At 47.4% G+C, this 22,772-nt stretch overlaps 1 pseudogene; it reads left to right on the top strand.

Moving 5' to 3' along the window:
* The first annotated feature begins 1,222 nt into the window (after positions 1–1,222).
* Positions 1,223–22,772, top strand: part of LOC142259083 (uncharacterized) — a 113,764-nt pseudogene continuing 92,214 nt past the window's right edge.

Consider the following 22,772-nt stretch of genomic DNA (forward strand, 5'->3'; position numbering starts at 1 on the left):
AGGAGAGCTGAACAGGGTGTGCAGGCAGCTAGGACCCAGGAGGAGGGCTGAACAGGGTGTGCAGGCAGCTAGGACCTAGGAGAGCTGAACAGGGTGTGCAGCTAAGGGTATGTTCACACATCAGGTTTTTGCTGTGCGGCACAATCCGGCGCCTTGCGGGAAAACGCATCTGGTTTTCTTTTTGCCGCCGGGTGTGGTTTTTCCTCATAGACTTTTATTAGCGCCGGATTGTGCCGCATGTACTTGCGTTTGATTCGGTTTTTGCCTGATGCGCAAAAAACGTCACTCCGGCGGTCGCACAGGACGCAGAGAGGAACGTTTTTTGCCAGCGGCAAAAAAATGCATAGCTCCGGGTGCGGCGCTGTGCGGCATGGTGCATAATGAAAGTTTATGCGAGCCGGATTCGGTGTCATGCTTCAAACGCCGGAAGCATGTACCGTATCCGGTTTTTACTTCTGAGCATGCCCAGAAGTGATATAAATTCATTGCTTGTCAGAAAATCAATCACTCACTCTCAAACTCTCTCACTCACTGACTTATTCACTCACTCTCACCCACTCACCAATCACCGACGCGGGGCTGCACGGCTGTCACACTGCTCCGGCGGCTTCTCCTGATTTGAAAATGCCGGCAGCTCATTATTCAATCTCGTATTCCCTGCTTACCCCGCACACCGGCGCCTATGATTAGTTGCAGGCAGACACGCCCCCACGCTGAGTGACAGCTGTCTCACTGCAACCAATCACAGCAGCCGGTGGGCGGGTCTATATTGTGCAGTAAAATAAATAAATAATTAAAAGAAAAACGGCGTGCGGTTCCCCCCAATTTTGATACCAGCCAAGATAAAGCCACACTGCTGAAGGCTGGTATTCTCAGAATGGGGAGCTTTACGTTATGGGGAGCACCCCAGCCTAAAAATATCAGCCAGCAGCCATTAGATGCGACAGTCCAGGGACTCAACCCGGCTCTTCCTGAATTGCCCTGGTGCGGTGGCAATCGGGGTAATAAGGGGTTAATCATGGCAGGCGTCTATGAGACACCCCCAATGATTAACCTGTAAGTGAAAGTAAATAAAAAACATACACACAAAAAAATCCTTTATTTGGAATAAAAGACAAAAAAACACCCTCTTTCACCATTTTATTAAAATCCCCAAATATCCCTCCAGGTCCGACGTAATCCACAGAGGTCCCGCAACGCTCTCAGCTCTACTACATGAAGCTGACAGGAACGGCAGTAGAACACCGCCTCTCTCTATCAGCTCCACGCAGCAACTGAAGGGAGTCGCGCTGTCAGCGGTGACGTCACTGAGGTAATGCCGGGTTGTGTGCGGTGAAGATGCGTGCAGGGTAGTGCTGGCGTGTGCGGTGATAATGCGTGCGGTAGTGCAGGGGTGTGCGGTGATGATGCGTGTGAGGTAGTGCCTGCCTGTGCGGTGATGATGCGTGCTGGGTAGTGCTGGCGTGTGCGGTGATGATGCGTGTGAGGTAGTGCCTGCCTGTGCGGTGATGATGCGTGCTGGGTAGTACCGGCGTGTGCGGTGATGATGCGTTTGAGGTAGTGCCGGTGTTTGTGCAGTGATGGTGGGGTCTCTGTCTCTCTCTCAGCATAACAAAAAAAACAAAAAACGGATCCGTCGCATCAGTTTTTTCACAATCTGAGACGGATCCGTTGCATCAGGCACAAACCGAATTGTGCCTGATTGGAAAAAACTGATGTGTGAACTTAGCCTAAGGCTACTTTCACACATCCGGTTTTTGCTATGCGGCACAATACGGCGCTCTGCAGGAAAAACGCAACCGGTTTTTTTTTGCCTCCGGTTGCGGTTTTTCCTGCATAGACTTACATTAGTGCCGTATTGTGCCGCAAGGGCTTGCGTTCGGTCCGGTTTTTGCCGCATGCGGCAGATTTAGACGATGAGGCGGCCGGATGGAACGGTGCCTGGCATGTTTTTTTGTCCAACCAAAAAACCCGCATCGCGCCGCATCCGGCCGATGCGGCGCGATTTGCAATGCATGCCTATGGATGCCGCATGCGGTTTTTTCCACTGCGCATGCTCAGTAGCCTGCTGCAAGCGGCAAAAACCGGACCGGCCGCATGTAAAAAACTTATGCAAGGGATGCGGTTTTGTCGCCGCATCCGTTGCATAGGTTTTAGAGCCGGATTGGCCGGCTCTGCAAAACCGGTGGTGTAAACTTAGCCTAAGATGCAGCAGCTCTGCCAGGCAGGAGATCATGTGGTCGGTAGCTGCATATTACCGGCCAGTGCTGTCTGTGCACCTGCAGGAAAGGACACAAGTGGTAAGTACACACTGTCTTCTCCCCAATGTCCTGATCTACCGTGTGCCTGCAGCATTGAGAAGCAAACACTGCACACACGATAGATCAGAGAAACAGCTGGAGGAGTGACTCGCCCACCCCAGGGCTATGGGACACCCGGTGCCGGGCCGGACTAGTCCGGGGGTAGTCAGTGGTGGCGGGGCCCGACTCCGTGGCCCTGGTGGGTGTCAGTTAAAATGGCTGATAACTTGGGGGTGATTAAAGTTTGTGTTCGTGACGCCACCTATGGTATGCGGCTATTAAGCCGCCGCTGCTGTGTAAGGCCTCCGGGGTGATGATATGGCAGCAATGGTGGTACTGCTCCCCACAGGTGGAGCGGTGCCCCGGGGACATTGTTGGTGCTTATTAGTGTCTATACAGAGAAATAAATGAGGCAACACCAGGGGTGCAGTTTCAAAGTCTTTACTCACAGTTCTTGTCAAGGCCTGCAGGAGCCTTTGGACTGCTGGGACCACCGTCAGGGACCTCCGCCGATCCCGGGTAGATCTGGGGGTTGATGCCAGTGCACCCCTCTAATTGTGTCCTTTCTCAGCTGACTTCACTGGCCACCAGCTCTGAAGCTATCTGTGGCCCTGGAATCCTTTCGTTCCCTGCTTGGTGTCACCTGGACCCTCCGAGTCCCAGGGTCTTCACCAGGAAGCGTCACTTTCTTCTTTCTTTAGCTCCTGCCTGACTAGAGCTCTTCTTCTACTCTCTGTTTCTCTCCTTCGTGATAGTCCCGCTGTATCCGGGACGGTTGGGAGGTATGCATGATGTAACAAAATGTCTCTTAATTGCAGGGGTCTAAATGAACTGAACAAAAGACAGGCTGGCATGCAGGACTGTTTTCAACAGCTGACATGTGTGCCTGCTAGCCGCGGGTGGAATCGCTTCCACCCGCGGCCATTAACCCCTTAAATCTTGCTGCCAAAGTCTGGCAGCAAGATCTAAATGCGCGCGGCCATGTTTTTTTACTTGCCGCCGCCCCCACCGGAAGTCACGTGCGTGATCACGTGACTATCAGTGGTTGCCATCGTAGCACAGGGTCATGTGATGATGCTTGCAGCTATGATGTTTCACTTTCGTTTTCCCTCGGCCGAGAACAGAGGGAAAAAGAAAGTGACTGAATCTGCTGTTTACAGCTGTGATCAGCAGATAGATAACGATAGATAGATAGATAGCGATCGGATTGCTGTTTGCTATAGCCCCCTACGGGGACTAGTAAAATAAAAAAAAAAAGTAAAAAAAAGTTTTAAAAAATAAACAAAAAACCTAAAAGTTCAAATCACCCCCCTTGAAAATTAAAGGATTAAAAAATAAATAAATATACACATATTTGGTATCACCGTGTTCAGAAATGCCCGATCTATCAAAATATAAAATCAATTAATCTGATTGGTAAACGGCGTAGTGGCAAAAAATTCCAAACGCCAAAATTACGTTTTTTGGTCGCCGCAAGTTTTACGCAAAATGCAATAACAGGCGATCAAAACGTAGCATCTGCGCAAAAATGGTACCATTAGAAACGTCAGCTCAAGACGCAAAAAATAAGCCATCACTGAGCCATAGATCCCAAAAAAGTAAGAATGCTACGTGTTTCAGAAAATGGCGCAAAACGTGCGCCCCTTTTATTGGACAAACTTGTGAATTTTTTTTAACCCCTTAGATACAAGTAAACCTATACATGTTTGGTGTCTACAAACTCGCACCGACCTCAGGCATCATACCCACACATCAGTTAACTTTTACCATATAGTGAACACCGTGAATAAAACATCCCAAAAACTATTGTGCCATCACACTTTTTTTGCAATTTTTCCGCATTTGGAATTTTTTTGTTATTTTCCAGTACACCATATGGTAAAACTTATGGTTTCATTTAAAAGTACAACTTGTCCCGCAAAAAACAAGCCCTCATATGGCAAGATTGACGGAAAAATAACAAAAGTTACGGCTCTCGGAAGAAGGGGAGCAAAAAACAAAAACGCAAAAACGGAAAGTGCCCCGGGGCTGAAGGGGTTAATGACGTTTTTAACAACATGTCATGTGACCAAAGATCTCTTAATTACAGAAGTCTAAAGCTGAAAAGGCGACAGGCTGGCGTCTGTGTGTGTTCACACCAGTTTTATCCAGCTTTGCCAAAATATGCAGAGCATGACCAGAAGAAGGGTGTAATGCCACGGCTTCTTTAATTCGTAACAAACTGTGGCATTCGCTATGCCAGAAATCTTACTCTAGTCCCTAACATCATTTTTCAGTGTCCATCTCTGGTCTTGATGAACTGGAGTCCTAATGGTTATCTGCACAGCCCGCAAGACCCTGCTACATGCTTTTACGTCGAACCACAGGCTTGGGCAGGCTAGCAAGAGTTATTCTCCAGACATGCTGGTGGTTGTTGTGTATTATTGCTGTGAGCTGTTGTGGTGTTAACCCTTTTTGTCCTTTTGGTGCTGCCTGCCTGCTCTTGCTTTTCTCCTTAGTCCCTCACTGTTTATTTCTGTAAGTTTGCAATGTGTCCCATCTGTCTTAATCTATGTTTTTATCATATTCCTGCCCCTTCCTTTCCAAGGGCTATAACATATTTGATCTGGTCAGGGGAGTAGTAAGGCATGGGACTCCGCCATCTCCAACTTCAGTGGTAATCCAGAGGTTAGGAATAGCTTAAGGACTCCTAGCATGAGGGACCGTATAGGAGCCACCTGTCCATGATTATCCTGCAGTCACATTGTGATAATCCATAACATTATTTACTGTAGCACATTCCAGAGAACTGGTGCTAGGAATGGGAGATACGAATTAACGAAGATGTAGCTCTTAGATGTTGAAATTGGAAAACAGATTCAGAATACATTTTTTCCTCATTTTAATTTCTGATGTTCTGGTTTAAAAAATAAATGTACTTTCGAGATATCATTAAAATAATAACATTGTGTTTATTTTTAGCCGATGACTGTATTGGGAGTTCAGATGGAAATTTAATATCTTCAGAATTTATAACAGATGATGACAGTATCACACATGATACATATGAAGAGCATGCTGCTGTCCCAGATATACCTCCAGTCCTTCCTCGGAAAGCTTTATCACATGATCTTTTCAAACAAGTCCAAAATTCCGATTTATCACAGAATTGTAAGCAAAATAAAAGTTACAGAAGTGATATGGAACATGAAACCGCTCCTACAAGGGAGAAACCGTTTTCATGCCCAGAATGTGAGAAATGTTTTGCTCGAAAATCAAACCTTATTTATCATCAAAAATATCACACAGGGGAGAAGCCATTTTCTTGTTCAGAGTGTGAGAAATCTTTTGTTCAGAAATCAGAACTTGTTAGACATCAGAAAAATCACACAGGGGCGAAGCCATTTTCATGTTCAGAATGTGGGAAATGTTTTAACCATAAATCAGAACTTGTTAGGCATCAAAGAATTCACACAGGGGAGAAGCCATTTTTATGTTCAGAATGTGGGAAATGTTTTAACCATAAATCAGAACTTGTTAGGCATCAAAAATATCACACAGGGGAGAAGCCATTTTTATGTTCAGAATGTGGGAAATATTTTTACCAGAAATCAGAACTTGTTAGGCATCAAAGATCTCACACAGGGGAGAAGCCATTTTCATGTTCAGAATGTGGGAAATGTTTTATTCTAAAATCAAATCTTGTTACGCATCAAAGATCTCACACAGGGGAAAAGCCATTTTCATGCCTGGAATGTGGTAAATGTTTTACTAGGAAATCATCTCTTTTTGACCATGAAAAGGTTCACACAGGAGATAAACCATTTTTATGTTCTGAATGTGGGAAATGTTTTTCTCAGAAATCAGATCTTGTTAAACATGTGAAGAGGCTGCACAGGAAAGAAACCTTTTTCATGTTGTGAATAATTTAAATGTTTAACTGGTAAATCAATTCTTGTCGACTATGAGAAAACCCACACAGTAGAGGAGCCATTCTTGCATTCAGAATTTTGCATATATTTTTATCAATAATCAGGTCCTGTTGTGAGATGAGTCACATAGGAGAAATCATCATGATGTACCGTGATTCAATGGGTTTTATCCAAAAATCAATTGCTCCACTAAGAATAGGTCAGGGAAAGCACCATTTTCTTTCTTTTTAAACTTACTGTATTATTATGACCATAAGCCGCACCTAGGTTTTAGTGGAGGAAAATAGGGAAAAATATTGTAGGAAAAAATGTAGTCATTACGCACTTATGGGGGAAAATGTGCTGCTAACACTGTTATGGGGGCAATATCCCCAAATTCTGTATTAGTGTCCCCCATCCTGGGCCCCTTTCAGTTATATATGTCGATCATTCTGGTGTATATGTCATTCTTCCTGGTAAATATGTTCCCTATATTTGTCCTATCCTGGTGTATATGGCTCGCATCCTGGTATATATGGCCCTCATCCTGGGCTCATCCTGGTATATATGATCCCTATCCTGGTATATATGGCAATCATCATGGTATACATGGCCTTCATCCTGGGCTCATCCTGGTGTATATGATCCCCATCCTGGGCCCATTCTGGAATATATCTTTTATCCTCGTATATATGTTCCTCATCTTGGTATTTACAGGTTAAAATGGGCCCCCTTACTTCTTGGGATGCAGGTTGCACCAATGATGTGTCTGCTTCTGCCGTCATCCTGGTATATATATCCCTCATCACGCTGCAGACATAAAAAAAAATGATTATACTCATCATCCCTCTGCTCCCCCAGTGTGCGGTCTCGTCTTTGACGGCAAGTGAATTCAGTGTGGAAGCGGCGCATCGCATGACGTCACTGCCATGCACCTGCAGTTACACGCGTACATCAGCTCCCGAAATATTCACTGCTCCCCATACCTGGGATTATGGACTTGGGGAGTAGTGAATATTCATTCTCTAATAGCAGACACGCATGATCACTCAGCTGCAGCATTAAGTTGGCGGCTGGGTGATCATGTGTGCATGCTATTAAAGAGGATGAATATTCACTACTCCCCACACACAATTCTACCCCCCCCCGTCGATGCCGGCTTCAGTGCCGGGAGGTAGACGCGATTATGGGAGTGAGGAGCAGTGAATATTGAAGAGTGAGTATTGAAGTAAATCACATTGTATATAATTGCATTTCAAAGCTTGTTGTTTTGTTAATAAATACTTGTAAATATATATTCTTCATGCCTGTCTTTCTGTTGTTTAGATGTGATGATTTTGCCTCAGAACCTCTGGAGTTGAGGCAGAGCTGTAGACATTTGACACAAAAATAGGGAGGGGAGAATTGAATCACACTGTATCTTAGTGTCACGCTAGGTACGGGAAGTACCAAGCGCACGGAGGAAGGGAATGGAAGGGAAACCCTGTGTCTAGGAAGATGATGACCCCTGACTAAACCTACTGCTGGTCCCTGAGGTCCCTCATTACCCGAAATAGGTTTTGCACCTATGTGCCAAGCCGGATACCTGACCCTAGGTATCCCTAATGCTGGGCCCTAAATAGGGAACAGATGGGATGAGCTCTTTATCAATCCCACTAAACAACTATAGAAGACACAAGGGGGGACGGGACACGAGGAAATGCATGATCTACTTATTAATGTCTCAGGAAGGAGTTCAGCAGAGCTTTCAGCAACAACACCACAGAGGAGAACAAGCCACCTGCTTGCAACCTCGGTTGGAAAGAACTGAAAATATCACCAGCACAATCCAAAGGAAGGAATGGGAATTTAAACACAAAGGGAATACTGATAATTAACAGGTGGGTGGAAGTCGAGCTCCTGCTGGGTCCAAAAGGGAGAGAGATAAATCCAGCAGGAATGCATTCTGTACGGACGCTGTGAGCATTGATGGCAAGAAACCACATGACTGTCTGTCACCCGTGACACCTAGCTATGTGGAAGTTATTAAGACATTCCGGTCCCAATTCATCACACTTTTATACCAAGAAAGGTCACACAAACTTTGAAAAGTCTCACATACTTGACTTAACTCAGAGTCGGTGAAGAGCAAGTAACATGTATGATACCTCTGCTGGGGTTTTCGAAATTAATGGGGTTCTGTCACTAAGTGTTTAACTCATAATTAAACGTCAGAATAATATAAAGACAGGGACTCTGATTCCAATGATGTGTCACTTACTGGGTTGCTTGCTGTAGTTTTGATAAAACACTGTATTACCGCTAGGGAATTATCACTAGAGAACTAGTAAACCTGCTGCCATGAAACAGAGAAGATCCAGCACTCGTGTTCAATATATATAAAACTTGACTTTTATTTATATTCCATTAAAAATCCAATGTCAATCACATCCAGGATATAAAATCCCCATGAATGATGACATGTGGTGATGGTACGCGTTTCGAGCTGACACCCTCTTAATCTCAATCCAAGTAAACCTGCTGCCATGTATTCTCGTTCTCCATAAGCTCTGTATAACCCTACCCCACCCCTGATTGGCAGCTTTCTGTCTATGCTTATTGTACACAGCAGCCAATCAGTGGTGTGGGAGGGTTATACACAGAGGAGCATTTCGAGAACTGGTAGATCTTAAGCAGATAAAACTGATTTTTATCAAAACTTCAGCAAGCAGCCAAGTAAGTGACACATCGCTGGAATCAGGGTCTCTGCTTATACAGGTCGATTGGACACACGTTACAAGTAGCTTTGTTCCTCTTAATCTATAAATCACATCCTGAAGCCATACACTATTAATTTTATATATTTAATCTGAAAAGTAAGCAGTGTTTACCTCAGGGGTGGGGAACCTCAGGCCCGCGGGAAGCATGCGGCCCGCCATGACCTTCTCTGCGGCCCCTGGGCAGATTGCGGGGGACAGCAGTGTTCAAGCCGCCACTGCTGTCTTGCAGTCCACCGGCCCTTTAAATCCCCACATGCTCTGCTTCTGCATACCAGTGGGTTCTCCCGCTGTCCAGTGCCAGCTTGCTCAGGACTTATTTTGTGGGCAGGTTTAGCGCTCTGCGCTTCCATCCCACAGCAGCTTCATAGCTTCCAGCGGCGTGTGCCCGCCCTCTGGTGGTGTGCCTCCTCTCCAGTGCTGTGAGTCTGGCGCTGCTGTGTGTCCAGCGCCTGCCCTCTGCTGCTGTGTGCCCCGTCCAGTGCTTTGTGTCCCGTCCCCCCAGTTCTGTGTACCATCCTCCCCTCAGAGTTGCGTGCAACCCTCAGTGCTGTGTATCCTCCCCAGGTTTGTGTCCCCCCAGTGATGTCAGGGCTCCTCAAGAGCTGTGTGCAGCCCCCCAGTGATGTCTGTGCTCCCCCCAGTAATGTCTGTGCTCTCCCCAGTGATGTCTGTGCTCCCCAGTGATGTTTGTGCTCCCCCCAGTGATTTCTGTGCCTTCCCCCCCAGTGATGTCTGTGCTCTCCCCAGTGATGTCTGTACCCTGCAGTGATGTCTGTGCCATTCCCAGTGATTTCAAATATATAGGTGTACGGCACTCCTGGGGTTATGATTGGTGCTCAGATAGGGTCCAACTCCGTATTCATATAGAAAGAAGAATCCGGCACTCAATATTGTAGCGGAAAAAAGATGATCCCTTTAATTGGTATAATGTCAATATCATCGACGTTTCGGTCTATATGACCTTCCTCATGTATACACTGTCAAAACGTGCTGGACACAAAGAAAACAGATAATCAGCTGTGAAATGCTGTGCACAGCAGGTGAGGGATATGTGATGAGAAAGAGGCACAATGGTGAATACATTATGTTAAAAAGTATAAGCCAACCATGATTAATCAGGAGTCACTGGAGGGAAAACATCTGACCAGGTGGAGAAAGTGAATACTGCACGCCTGCGGACAGCGGTGTCGCTGTGGTGAATGGCGCGACTGAGCTATGAAAGGGCGGGCTTTTTAAACCTCCAAGTGAGTGGTGATAGGTGCCGCGGGACCGGAAGTGATGCGGATCCTAATGGCGGCGCGCATATACATCTCGCTGAAATTTTTTTTTTAAAAAAAAAAAGATAGGTGCAAAATATATATATAAAAATTTTCAATATTATATAAACAAATACATAGGTATACTAATGGATAAAATGTATTATCTTTAGTTAAAAGCTAGAAACTCAATGTCATTGTTTAATCCATAAGGTTTAAGAGTATTTCATTCAAACATCCATTGGCTTTCTACTCTCGACATTTTTTAATAACCCCCCCTCTCCAGTCTTCCATTATTTTTTGGATCCCCCAAACTTGTGAACCAGAGAAGGATCCTCCATGTGTTTTCATATAATGTATAGAGAGGGGGTGTTTAGTACACTTTTTCTTCACATTTCTAATATGTTTTTATTTACAAATACAATTCGATATCTATATATAATTGCCTTATTCTGTCTGTCTGTCTGTCTGTCTGTCTGTCATGCTCCAAAATTGTGTCCTTACGGTGACACAAAGCTGATTGGCCGCTGGGCTCGCCATGGCCCCGCCCCCCCACGGATTGGCCGCTCGCCCAGGCTGCGCCCCCCACACGGATTGGCCAGCCGCTCGCCCAGGCTCCGCCCCCCCACAGATTGGCCTCTCGCCCCGGCACCCTGCAGGCATTGGCAATTCGGCCACGCCCCGCCCCCCTCACGCAATGCACGCTAGCTCTGGCCCCGCCCCCCCCCCGCGCATTCCCCGAACTGACACGGCTGTCACGGTGGTGAGTACTGTACTCCCCCCCGCCCCCCGCTCGCACGGGAGTGGTGTGGATACGTTGGTAACCATGCTAGCATAGTTACCAGCTGGTTACAAGCGCATCAAGGTCCTGCAGCGGCGGAAGATCCACACGCACACACATAACAGCACACACACACACACACATACACACACATCAGATCACACTCACTCTCACACACACCTCACACACACCTCACATACACATCACATCGCATCCACACACTCACAGCATCCGGCGATATCCCTTGCTTCTCGGCCTCGATACTGTGCTGTTGTGACCTTCCAGGACCTGACGGAGGATCACATGGCCAGAAGCATGTGGTATCTCCGGATGTTGTGAGTGTGAGCGCATATGTGCGATATCGTCAGTGTCTGTGTGTGTGAGTGTATGCGATCGGGTGTGTGTGAGTGTATGCGATCGGGTGTGTGTGAGTGTATGCGATCGGGTGTGTGTGAGTGTATGCGATCGGGTGTGTGTGAGTGTATGCGATCGGGTGTGTGAGTGTCGGCAGAGGAGCACGGCGTGCTGGAGGAGGCTGGGAGCAGAGAGGCTGATCTTGGGGAAGGCTGGGAGGGGGAGGCTGATGCTGGGGGAGACTGGGAGGGGAAGGCTGATGCTGAAGGAGGCTGGGAGGGGGAGGCTGGGAGGAAGGAGGCTGGGAGGAGAGAGGCTGATCCTGGGGAAGGCTGGGAAGGGGAGGCTGATGCTGAGGGAGGCTGGAAGGAGAGAGGCTGATGCTGCGGGAGGCTGGAAGGAGAGAGGCTGAGGCTGGGAGGAGAGAGGCTGATGCTGGGGAAGGCTGATGCTGAGGGAGGCTGGGAGGGGAAAGCTGATGCTGGGGAAGGCTGGGAGGACGGAGGCTGGGAGGAGAGAGGCTGATCCTGGGGAAGGCTGGGAGAGGGAGGCTGATGCTGGGGGAGGCTGGAAGGAGAGAGGCTGATGCTGGGGGAGGCTGGAAGAAGAGACGCTGATGCTGGGGGAGGCTGATGCTGGGGGAGGCTGGGAAGAGAAAGGCTGATGCTGGGGAAGGCTGGGAGGAGAGAGGCTGATGCTGGGGACAGAGAGGAGAGGCTGATGCTGGGAGGAGAGAGGCTGATGCTGGGAGGAGAGAGGCTGATGCTGGGGGAGGCTGGGAGGGGGAGGCTGATGCTGGGGGAGGCTGATGCTGGGGGAGGCTGGGACGAGGGAGGCTGATGCTGGTGGAGGCTGATGCTTGGGGAGGCTGATGCTGGGGGAGGCTGGAAGGAGAGAGGCTGATGCTGGTGGAGGCTGATGCTTGGGGAGGCTGATGCTGGGGGAGACTGGGAGGGGAAGGCTGATGCTGAGGGAGGCTGGGAGGGGGGAGGCTGGGAGGAATGAGGCTGGGAGGAGAGAGGCTGATCCTGGGGAAGGCTGGGAAGGGGAGGCTGATGCTGAGGGAGGCTGGAAGGAGAGAGGCTGATGCTGGGGGAGGCTGGAAGGAGAGAGGCTGAGGCTGGGAGGAGAGAGGCTGATGCTGAGGGAGGCTGGGAGGGGAAAGCTGATGCTGGGGAAGGCTGGGAGGACGGAGGCTGGGAGGAGAGAGGCTGATCCTTGGGAAGGCTGGGAGAGGGAGGCTGATGCTGGGGGAGGCTGAGGCTGGGAGGAGAGAGGCTGATGCTGGGGACAGAGAGGCTCATGCTGGGAGGAGAGAGGCTGATGCTGGGAGGAGAGAGGCTGATGCTGGGAGGAGAGAGGCTGATGCTGGGGGCAGAGAGGCTGATGCTGGTGCAGCATGGGGGATGGTGCACGATGGGGGGTGCGCAGCATGGGGGATGGAGCACGATGAGGAGTGCGCAGCATGGGGGATGGAGCACGTTTGGGAGTGCGCAGCATGGCGGATGGACCACGTTTGGGAGTGCGCAGCATGGCGGATGGAGCATGTTTGGGAGTGCGCAGCATGGCGGATGGAGCACGTTTGGGAGTGCGCAGCATGGTGGATGGAGCACGTTGGGAGTGCGCAGCATGGCAGATGGAGCACGTTTGGGAGTGCGCAGCATGGCGGATGGAGCACGTTTGGGAGTGCGCAGCATGGCGGATGGAGCACGATGGGGGGTGCGCAGCATGGCGGATGGAGCACGATGGGAGGTGCACACCTCCCCCAACACACACAACACACCACACACACACTGGGAACCACAAACACCGCCCTACACAGACACCCACACACACAGACAACGCTGCACACACACAACACCCAACACACAAACACCGCGGCATACATAAATATACGCACATATCATGCAACACACACATTGCACAAAACATACCTCCCCCAAAACACACCACACCCACACAAACCCCGCAACACACACACACACAACGCTACAGACACACAGCGCTCAACAAACAACGCAACACACGCAACACACACACAACACCGCTCTCACCCCCCGCCACACCCAGACAACACCCAGAACATGTACAGCCCCTACACAAACACTTGGTAATTACACACAACAACATCTATATATATATATAGATATATATAATAAAAATCATACATTAACTACACAATACGTAAATTCTAGAATACCCGATGCGTAGAATCGGGCCACCTTCTAGTATATATATATATATATATATATATATATATATATATGGGGTCAAAAATTATCTCAAAGAATATTGAAAACCCCGGAATTATAAAATTATCCTTTATTATAACAAAGCTAAAATTGACTCACAGACACAATAAACACATTCAATGTCTCAACTGGGTTCAGCAGTTAGGGGGTAAGCGAACAAATAGCAGTGCACAATTTATAAAGATATTCACATTATAGATATTAGAGGGTTTGTGTACAATTCATACTAATATTCGATTTTTGCCCTCAAAACCCCTGCTAAGCTCACTGCCAATCAATGGTATAGGAGCTGACTAAGGAGACAAAAAGATTTTTCGTCTCTATGTCCAGTTCCAACCTTTACCCAGTTATAGACCTATCTATATATATAATTGCCTTATTCTGTCTGTCTGTCTGTCTGTCTGTCATGCTCCAAAATTGTGTCCTTACGGTGACACAAAGCTGATTGGCCGCTGGGCTCGCCATGGCCCCGCCCCCCCACGGATTGGCCGCTCGCCCAGGCTGCGCCCCCACACGGATTGGCCAGCCGCTCGCCCAGGCTCCACCCCCCCACAGATTGGCCTCTCGCCCCGGCACCCTGCAGGCATTGGCAATTCGGCCACGCCACGCCCCGCCCCCCTCACACAATGCACGCTAGCTCTGGCCCCGCCCCCCTCCCCCCCGCGCATTCCCCGAACTGACACGGCTGTCACGAAGGTGAGTACTGTACTTCCCCCCCCCCGCCCCCCGCTCGCATGGGAGTGGTGTGGATACGTTGGTAACCATGCTAGCATAGTTACCAGCTGGTTACAAGCGCATCAAGGTCCTGCAGCGGCGGAAGATCCACACGCACACACATAACAGCACACACACACACATACACACACATCAGATCACACTCACTCTCACACACACCTCACACACACCTCACATACACATCACATCGCATCCACACACTCACAGTATCCGGCGATATCCCTTGCTTCTCGGCCTCGATACTGTGCTGTTGTGACCTTCCAGGACCTGACGGAGGATCACATGGCCAGAAGCATGTGGTATCTCCGGATGTTGTGAGTGTGAGCGCGTATGTGCGATATCGTCAGTGTCTGTGTGTGTGAGTGTATGCGATCGGGTGTGTGTGAGTGTATGCGATCGGGTGTGTGTGAGTGTATGCGATCGGGTGTGTGTGAGTGTATGCGATCGGGTGTGTGAGTGTCGGCAGAGGAGCACGGCGTGCTGGAGGAGGCTGGGAGCAGAGAGGCTGATCTTGGGGAAGGCTGGGAGGGGGAGGCTGATGCTGAAGGAGGCTGGGAGGGGGAGGCTGGGAGGAAGGAGGCTGGGAGGAGAGAGGCTGATCCTGGGGAAGGCTGGAAAGGGGAGGCTGATGCTGAGGGAGGCTGGAAGGAGAGAGGCTGATGCTGCGGGAGGCTGGAAGGAGAGAGGCTGAGGCTGGGAGGAGAGAGGCTGATGCTGGGGAAGGCTGATGCTGAGGGAGGCTGGGAGGGGAAAGCTGATGCTGGGGAAGGCTGGGAGGACGGAGGCTGGGAGGAGAGAGGCTGATCCTGGGGAAGGCTGGGAGAGGGAGGCTGATGCTGGGGGAGGCTCGAAGGAGAGAGGCTGATGCTGGGGGAGGCTGGAAGAAGAGACGCTTATGCTGGGGGAGGCTGATGCTGGGGGAGGCTGGGAGGAGAGAGGCTGATGCTGGGGAAGGCTGGGAGGAGAGAGGCTGATGCTGGGGACAGAGAGGAGAGGCTGATGCTGGGAGGAGAGAGGCTGATGCTGGGAGGAGAGAGGCTGATGCTGGGGGAGGCTGGGAGGGGGAGGCTGATGCTGGGGGAGGCTGATGCTGGGGGAGGCTGGGACGAGGGAGGCTGATGCTGGTGGAGGCTGATGCTTGGGGAGGCTGATGCTGGGGGAGGCTGGAAGGAGAGAGGTTGATGCTGGTGGAGGCTGATGCTTGGGGAGGCTGATGCTGGGGGAGACTGGGAGGGGAAGGCTGATGCTGAGGGAGGCTGGGAGGGGGAGGCTGGTAGGAAGGAGGCTGGGAGGAGAGAGGCTGATCCTGGGGAAGGCTGGGAAGGGGAGGCTGATGCTGAGGGAGGCTGGAAGGAGAGAGGCTGATGCTGGGGGAGGCTGGAAGGAGAGAGGCTGAGGCTGGGAGGAGAGAGGCTGATGCTGAGGGAGGCTGGGAGGGGAAAGCTGATGCTGGGGAAGGCTGGGAGGACGGAGGCTGGGAGGAGAGAGGCTGATCCTTGGGAAGGCTGGGAGAGGGAGGCTGATGCTGGGGGAGGCTGAGGCTGGGAGGAGAGAGGCTGATGCTGGGAGGAGAGAGGCTGATGCTGGGAGGAGAGAGGCTGATGCTGGGAGGAGAGAGGCTGATGCTGGTGCAGCATGGGGGATGGTGCACGATGGGGGGTGCGCAGCATGGGGGATGGAGCACGATGAGGAGTGCGCAGCATGGGGGATGGAGCACGTTTGGGAGTGCGCAGCATGGCGGATGGACCACGTTTGGGAGTGCGCAGCATGGCGGATGGAGCACGTTTGGGAGTGCGCAGCATGGCGGATGGAGCACGATGGGGGGTGCGCAGCATGGCGGATGGAGCACGATGGGAGGTGCACACCTCCCCCAACACACACAACACACCACACACACACTGGGAACCACAAACACCGCCCTACACAGACACCCACACACACAGACAACGCTGCACACACACAACACCCAACACACAAACACCGCGGCATACATAAATATACGCACATATCATGCAACACACACATTACACAAAACATACCTCCCCCCAAAACACACCACACCCACACAAACCGCGCAACACACACACACACAACGCTACAGACACACAGCGCTCAACAAACAACGCAACACACGCAACACACACACAACACCGCTCTCACCCCCCGCCACACCCAGACAACACCCAGAACATGTACAGCTCCTACACAAACACTTGGTAACTACACAGAACAACATCTATATATATACAGTTAGGTCCAGAAATATTTGGACAGTGACACAATTTTCGCGAGTTGGGCTCTGCATGCCACCACATTGGATTTAAAATGAAACCTCTACAACAGAATTCAAGTGCAGATTGTAACGTTTAATTTGAAGGTTTGAACAAAAATATCTGATAGAAATTGTAGGAATTGTACACATTTCTTTACAAACACTCCACATTTTAGGAGGTCAAAAGTAATTGGACAAATAAACCAAACCCAAACAAAATATTTTTATTTTCAATATTTTGTTGCGAATCCTTTGGAGGCAATCACTGCCTTAAGTCTGGAACCCATGGACATCACCAAACGCTGGGTTTCCTCCTTCTTAATGCTTTGCCAGGCCTTTACAGCCGCAGCCTTCAGGTCTTGCTTGTTTGTGGGTCTTTCCGTCTTAAGTCTGGATTTGAGCAAGTGAAATGCATGCTCAATTGGGTTAAGATCTGGTGATTGACTTGGCCATTGCAGAATGTTCCACTTTTTTGCACTCATGAACTCCTGGGTAGCTTTGGCTGTATGCTTTGGGTCATTGTCCATCTGTACTATGAAGCGCCGTCCGATCAACTTTGCGGCATTTGGCTGAATCTGGGCTGAAAGTATATCCCGGTACACTTCAGAATTCATCCGGCTACTCTTGTCTGCTGTTATGTCATCAATAAACACAAGTGACCCAGTGCCATTGAAAGCCATGCATGCCCATGCCATCACGTTGCCTCCACCATGTTTTACAGAGGATGTGGTGTGCCTTGGATCATGTGCCGTTCCCTTTCTTCTCCAGACTTTTTTCTTCCCATCATTCTGGTACAGGTTGATCTTGGTCTCATCTGTCCATAGAATACTTTTCCAGAACTGAGCTGGCTTCATGAGGTGTTTTTCAGCAAATTTAACTCTGGCCTGTCTATTTTTGGAATTGATGAATGGTTTGCATCTAGATGTGAACCCTTTGTATTTACTTTCATGGAGTCTTCTCTTTACTGTTGACTTAGAGACAGATACACCTACTTCACTGAGAGTGTTCTGGACTTCAGTTGATGTTGTGAACGGGTTCTTCTTCACCAAAGAAAGTATGCGGCGATCATCCACCACTGTTGTCATCCGTGGACGCCCAGGCCTTTTTGAGTTCCCAAGCTCACCAGTCAATTCCTTTTTTCTCAGAATGTACCCGACTGTTGATTTTGCTACTCCAAGCATGTCTGCTATCTCTCTGATGGATTTTTTCTTTTTTTTCAGCCTCAGGATGTTCTGCTTCACCTCAATTGAGAGTTCCTTAGACCGCATGTTGTCTGGTCACAGCAACAGCTTCCAAATGCAAAACCACACAGCTGTAATCAACCCCAGACCTTTTAAGTACTTCATTGATTACAAGTTAACGAGGGAGATGCCTTCAGAGTTAATTGCAGCCCTTAGAGTCCCTTGTCCAATTACTTTTGGTCCCTTGAAAAAGAGGAGGCTATGCATTACAGAGCTATGATTCCTAAACCCTTTCTCCGATTTGGATGTGAAAACTCTCATATTGCAGCTGGGAGTGTGCACTTTCAGCCCATATTATATATAGAATTGTATTTCTGAACATGTTTTTGTAAACAGCTAAAATAACAAAACTTGTGTCACTGTCCAAATATTTCTGGACCTAACTGTATATAGATATATATAACAAAAATCATACATTAACTACACAATACGTAAATTCTAGAATACCCGATGCGTAGAATCGGGCCACCTTCTAGTAATATATAACCACAGATATCCAGATATCACCCCTAGTAACCCCTATTGATGTTTTCATTGACTGCTATTCAATATCCATATCACAGTCTTAATTAAAAAAAAAAAACACAGAGGAAAAACAGGGATGATCTTCAAAATTGGGTGCACCCTGGAATACCTTCAGGTTATTCCCAACAGAACCAAAACCCAACATATAGTGCAAACCCATCCATTGAACTGTTGATTTAAATATCGTGCACACCATGAAATGCCAAAAGAGGTCACTCCCTACAGGACAGAGACTTAATATCGGCCTAAGACCGTCATCTGAACTGTTAACTTAGAAACATTTCCATAGTAAAACAAACACACACATATATGCCACAGATGGTATAAAATAAACAGTCCAATAACCACAACTTGTTCCTTGATAGGATTCTTGATAGATGAATAATTATCACACATCCACTGGAAATTATTCTGAAGGGAAATATTTTATAAATATCCTTCTTCATAGAGGTAGTTGATTTCAGAAGCGTGATATGTCGCAGGTTCCTTCTGGTAATGGTTAGACACTCTGTGCTTGATAGCTTCACACTCTTTAGGATACAATTTACACCTTACACCTCGACGCGTTTCCCCCCTTGTATGATAAAACCAAAGGGTTCATCAGGAGGTTTTATTGATCCATGAGTTTAATATCAATATTCAATATGGATCTAGAAAAGGGAGAGAGAAATATATACAGTCTCTCAGTATAGATGAAACATACTTCTTAATATATACATAGGAAGACTAATCCATTAAGGTCTTTAGCTATATAAAGCTATAAAATAGTCCCACTATTTTAGTGTTTAGGGAAAAAGATAGAAATTCCTGAAAATCAGGATAGTCCCCAAACCATTAGATACTGTGATTATCCCACTTCACATATATAAATGATCACTTCACCATTATAGGTCTACTCCATATAAAATAAAATGGAGAGCCCAAAGATACATATATATATATATACCACTGTCGCCCCAAAACTACATAGGATAAACCCAGTCAGCTGATTCCAAATACACAAACAAGTACAACCAATGTCACTTACCCCAAACACCTCAGATAAAGTGTAGAGTGCCGGATAGGACCAGTACATCGATAGTTCAGGGGTCACTTTATCTGAGCTGTTTGGGGTAAGTGACATTGGTTGTACTTGTTTGTGTATTTGGAATCAGCTGACTGGGTTTATCCTATGTAGTTTTGGGGCGACAGTGGTATATATATATATATGTATCTTTGGGCTCTCCATTTTATTTTATATGGAGTAGGCCTATAATGGTGAAGTGATCATTTATATATGTGAAGTGGGATAATCACAGTATCTATGGTTTGGGGACTATCCTGATTTTCAGGAATTTCTATCTTTTTCCCTAAACACTAAAATAGTGGGACTATTTTATAGCTTTATATAGCTAAAGACCTTAATGGATTAGTCTTCTTATGTATATATTAAGAAGTATGTTTCATCTATACTGAGAGACTGTATATATTTCTCTCTCCCTTTTCTAGATCCATATTGAATATTGATATTAAACTCATGGATCAATAAAACCTCCTGATGAACCCTTTGGTTTTATCATACAAGGGGGGAAACGCGTCGAGGTGTAAGGTGTAAATTGTATCCTAAAGAGTGTGAAGCTATCAAGCACAGAGTGTCTAACCATTACCAGAAGGAACCTGCGACATATCACGCTTCTGAAATCAACTACCTCTGTGAAGAAGGATATTTATAAAAATATTTCCCTTCAGAATAATTTCCAGTGGATGTGTGATAAATTATTCATCTATCAAGAATCCTACCAAGGAACAAGTTGTGGTTATTGGACTTTTTATTTTATACCATCTGTGGCATATATGTGTGTGTTTGTTTTACTATGGAAATGTTTCTAAGTTAACAGTTCAGATGACGGTCTTAGGCCGATATTAAGCCTCTGTCCTGTAGGGAGTGACCTCTTTTGGCATTTCATGGTGTGCACGATATTTAAATCAACAGTTCAATGGATGGGTTTGCACTATATGTTGGGTTTTGGTTCTGTTGGGAATAACCTGAAGGTATTCCAGGGTGCACCCAATTTTGAAGATCATCCCTGTTTTTCCTCTGTGTTTTTTTTTTAATTAAGACTGTGATATGGATATTGAATAGCAGTCAATGAAAACATCAATAGGTGTTACTAGGGGTGATATCTGGATATCTGGGGTTATATATTATAGGTCTATAACTGGGTAAAGGTTGGAACTGGACATAGAGACGAAAAATCTTTTTGTCTCTATAGTCAGCTCCTATAACATTGATTGGCAGTGAGCTTAGCAGGGGTTTGGAGGGCAAAAATCGAATATTAGTATGAATTGTACACAAACCCTCTAATATCTATAATGTGAATATCTTTATAAATTGTGCACTGCTATTTGTTCACTTAACCCCTAACTGGCTGAACCCAGATGAGACATTGAATGTGTTTATTGTGTCTGTGAGTCAATTTTAGCTTTGTTATAATAAAGGATAATTTTATAATTCTGGGGTTTTCAATATTCTTTGAGATAATTTTTGACCCCATATATATATATATATATATATATATATATATCGATTTGTATTTGTAAATAAAAACATATTAGAAATGTGAAGAAAAAGTGTACTAAACACCCCCTCTCTATACATTATATGAAAACACATGGAGGATCCTTCTCTGGTTCACAAGTTTGGGGGATCCAAAAAATAATGGAAGACTGGAGAGGGGGGGTTATTAAAAAATGTCGAGAGCAGAAAGCCAATGGATATTTGAATTAAATACTCTTAAACCTTATGGATTAAACAATGACATTGAGTTTTTTGCTTTTAACTAAAGTTAATACATTTTATCCATTAGTATACCTATGTATTTGTTTATATAATATTGAAAATTTTATATATATATATTTTGCACCTATCTTTTTTTTAAAAAAAAAAAAAATTTCAGCGAGATGTATATGCGCGCCGCCATTAGGATCCGCATCACTTCCGGTCCCGCGGCACCTATCACCACTCACTTGGAGGTTTAAAAAGCCCGCCCAATCACAGCTCAATCACGCCATTCACCACAGCGACTCCGCTATCCGCAGGCGTGCAGTATTCACTTTCTCCACCTGGTCAGGTGTTTTCCCTCCAGTGACTCCTGATTATTCATGGTTGGCTTATACTTTTTAACATAATGTATTCACCATTGTGCCTCTTTCTCATCTCAGATCCCTCACCTGCTCTGCACAGCATTTCACAGCTGATTATCTGTTTTCTTTGTGTCCAGCACGTTTTGACAGTGTATACATGAGGAAGGTCATAGACCGAAACGTCGATGATATTGACATTATACCAATTAAAGGGATCATCTTTTTTCCGCTACAATATTGAGTACCGGATTCTTCTTTCTATATGAATACGGAGTTGGACCCTATCTGAGCACCAATCATAACCCCAGGAGTGCCGTACACCTATATATTTGAAATTACTGGGAATGGCACAGACATCACTGCAGGGTACAGACATTGCTGGGGAGGGCACAGACATCACTGGGGGGGAAGGCACAGAAATCACTGGGGGGAGCACAAACATTACTGGGGAGCACAGACATCACTGGGGGGCTGCACAGACATTACTGGGGGGAGCACAGACATCACTGGGGGGCTGCACACAGCTCTTGAGGAGCCCTGACATCACTGGGGGGACACAAACCTGGGGAGGATACACAGCATTGAGGGTTGCACGCAACTCTGAGGGGAGGATGGTACACAGAACTGGGGGGGCGGGACACAAAGCACTGGACGGGGCACACAGCAGCAGAGGGCAGGCGCTGGACACACAGCAGCGCCAGACTCACAGCACCGGAGAGGAGGCACACCACCAGAGGGCGGGCACACGCCGCTGGAAGCTATGAAGCTGCTGTGGGATGGAAGCGCAGAGCGCTAAACCTGCCCACAAAATAAGTCCTGAGCAAGCTGGCACTGGACAGCGGGAGAACCCACTGGTATGCAGAAGCAGAGCATGTGGGGATTTAAAGGGCCTGTGGACTGCAAGACAGCAGTGGCGGCTTAAACACTGCTGTCCCCCGCAATCTGCCCAGGGGCCGCAGAGAAGGTCATGGCGGGCCGCATGCTTCCCGCAGGCCTGAGGTTCCCCACTTCTGAGGTAAACACTGCTTACTTTTCAGATTAAATATATAAAATTAATAGTGTATGGCTTCAGGATGTGATTTATAGATTAAGAGGAACAAAGCTACTTGTAACGTATGTCCAACTGACCTGTATAAGCAGAGACCCTTATTCCAGCGATGTGTCACTTACTTGGCTGCTTGCTGAAGTTTTGATAAAAATCAGTTTTATCTGCTTAAGATCTACCAGTTCTTGAAATGCTCTTGTGTATAACCCCGCCCACACCACTGATTGTCAGCTGTGTAC

This window comes from Anomaloglossus baeobatrachus, assembly GCF_048569485.1.
Source record: "Anomaloglossus baeobatrachus isolate aAnoBae1 chromosome 5 unlocalized genomic scaffold, aAnoBae1.hap1 SUPER_5_unloc_25, whole genome shotgun sequence".
NCBI classification, from domain to species: Eukaryota; Metazoa; Chordata; class Amphibia; order Anura; family Aromobatidae; genus Anomaloglossus; species Anomaloglossus baeobatrachus.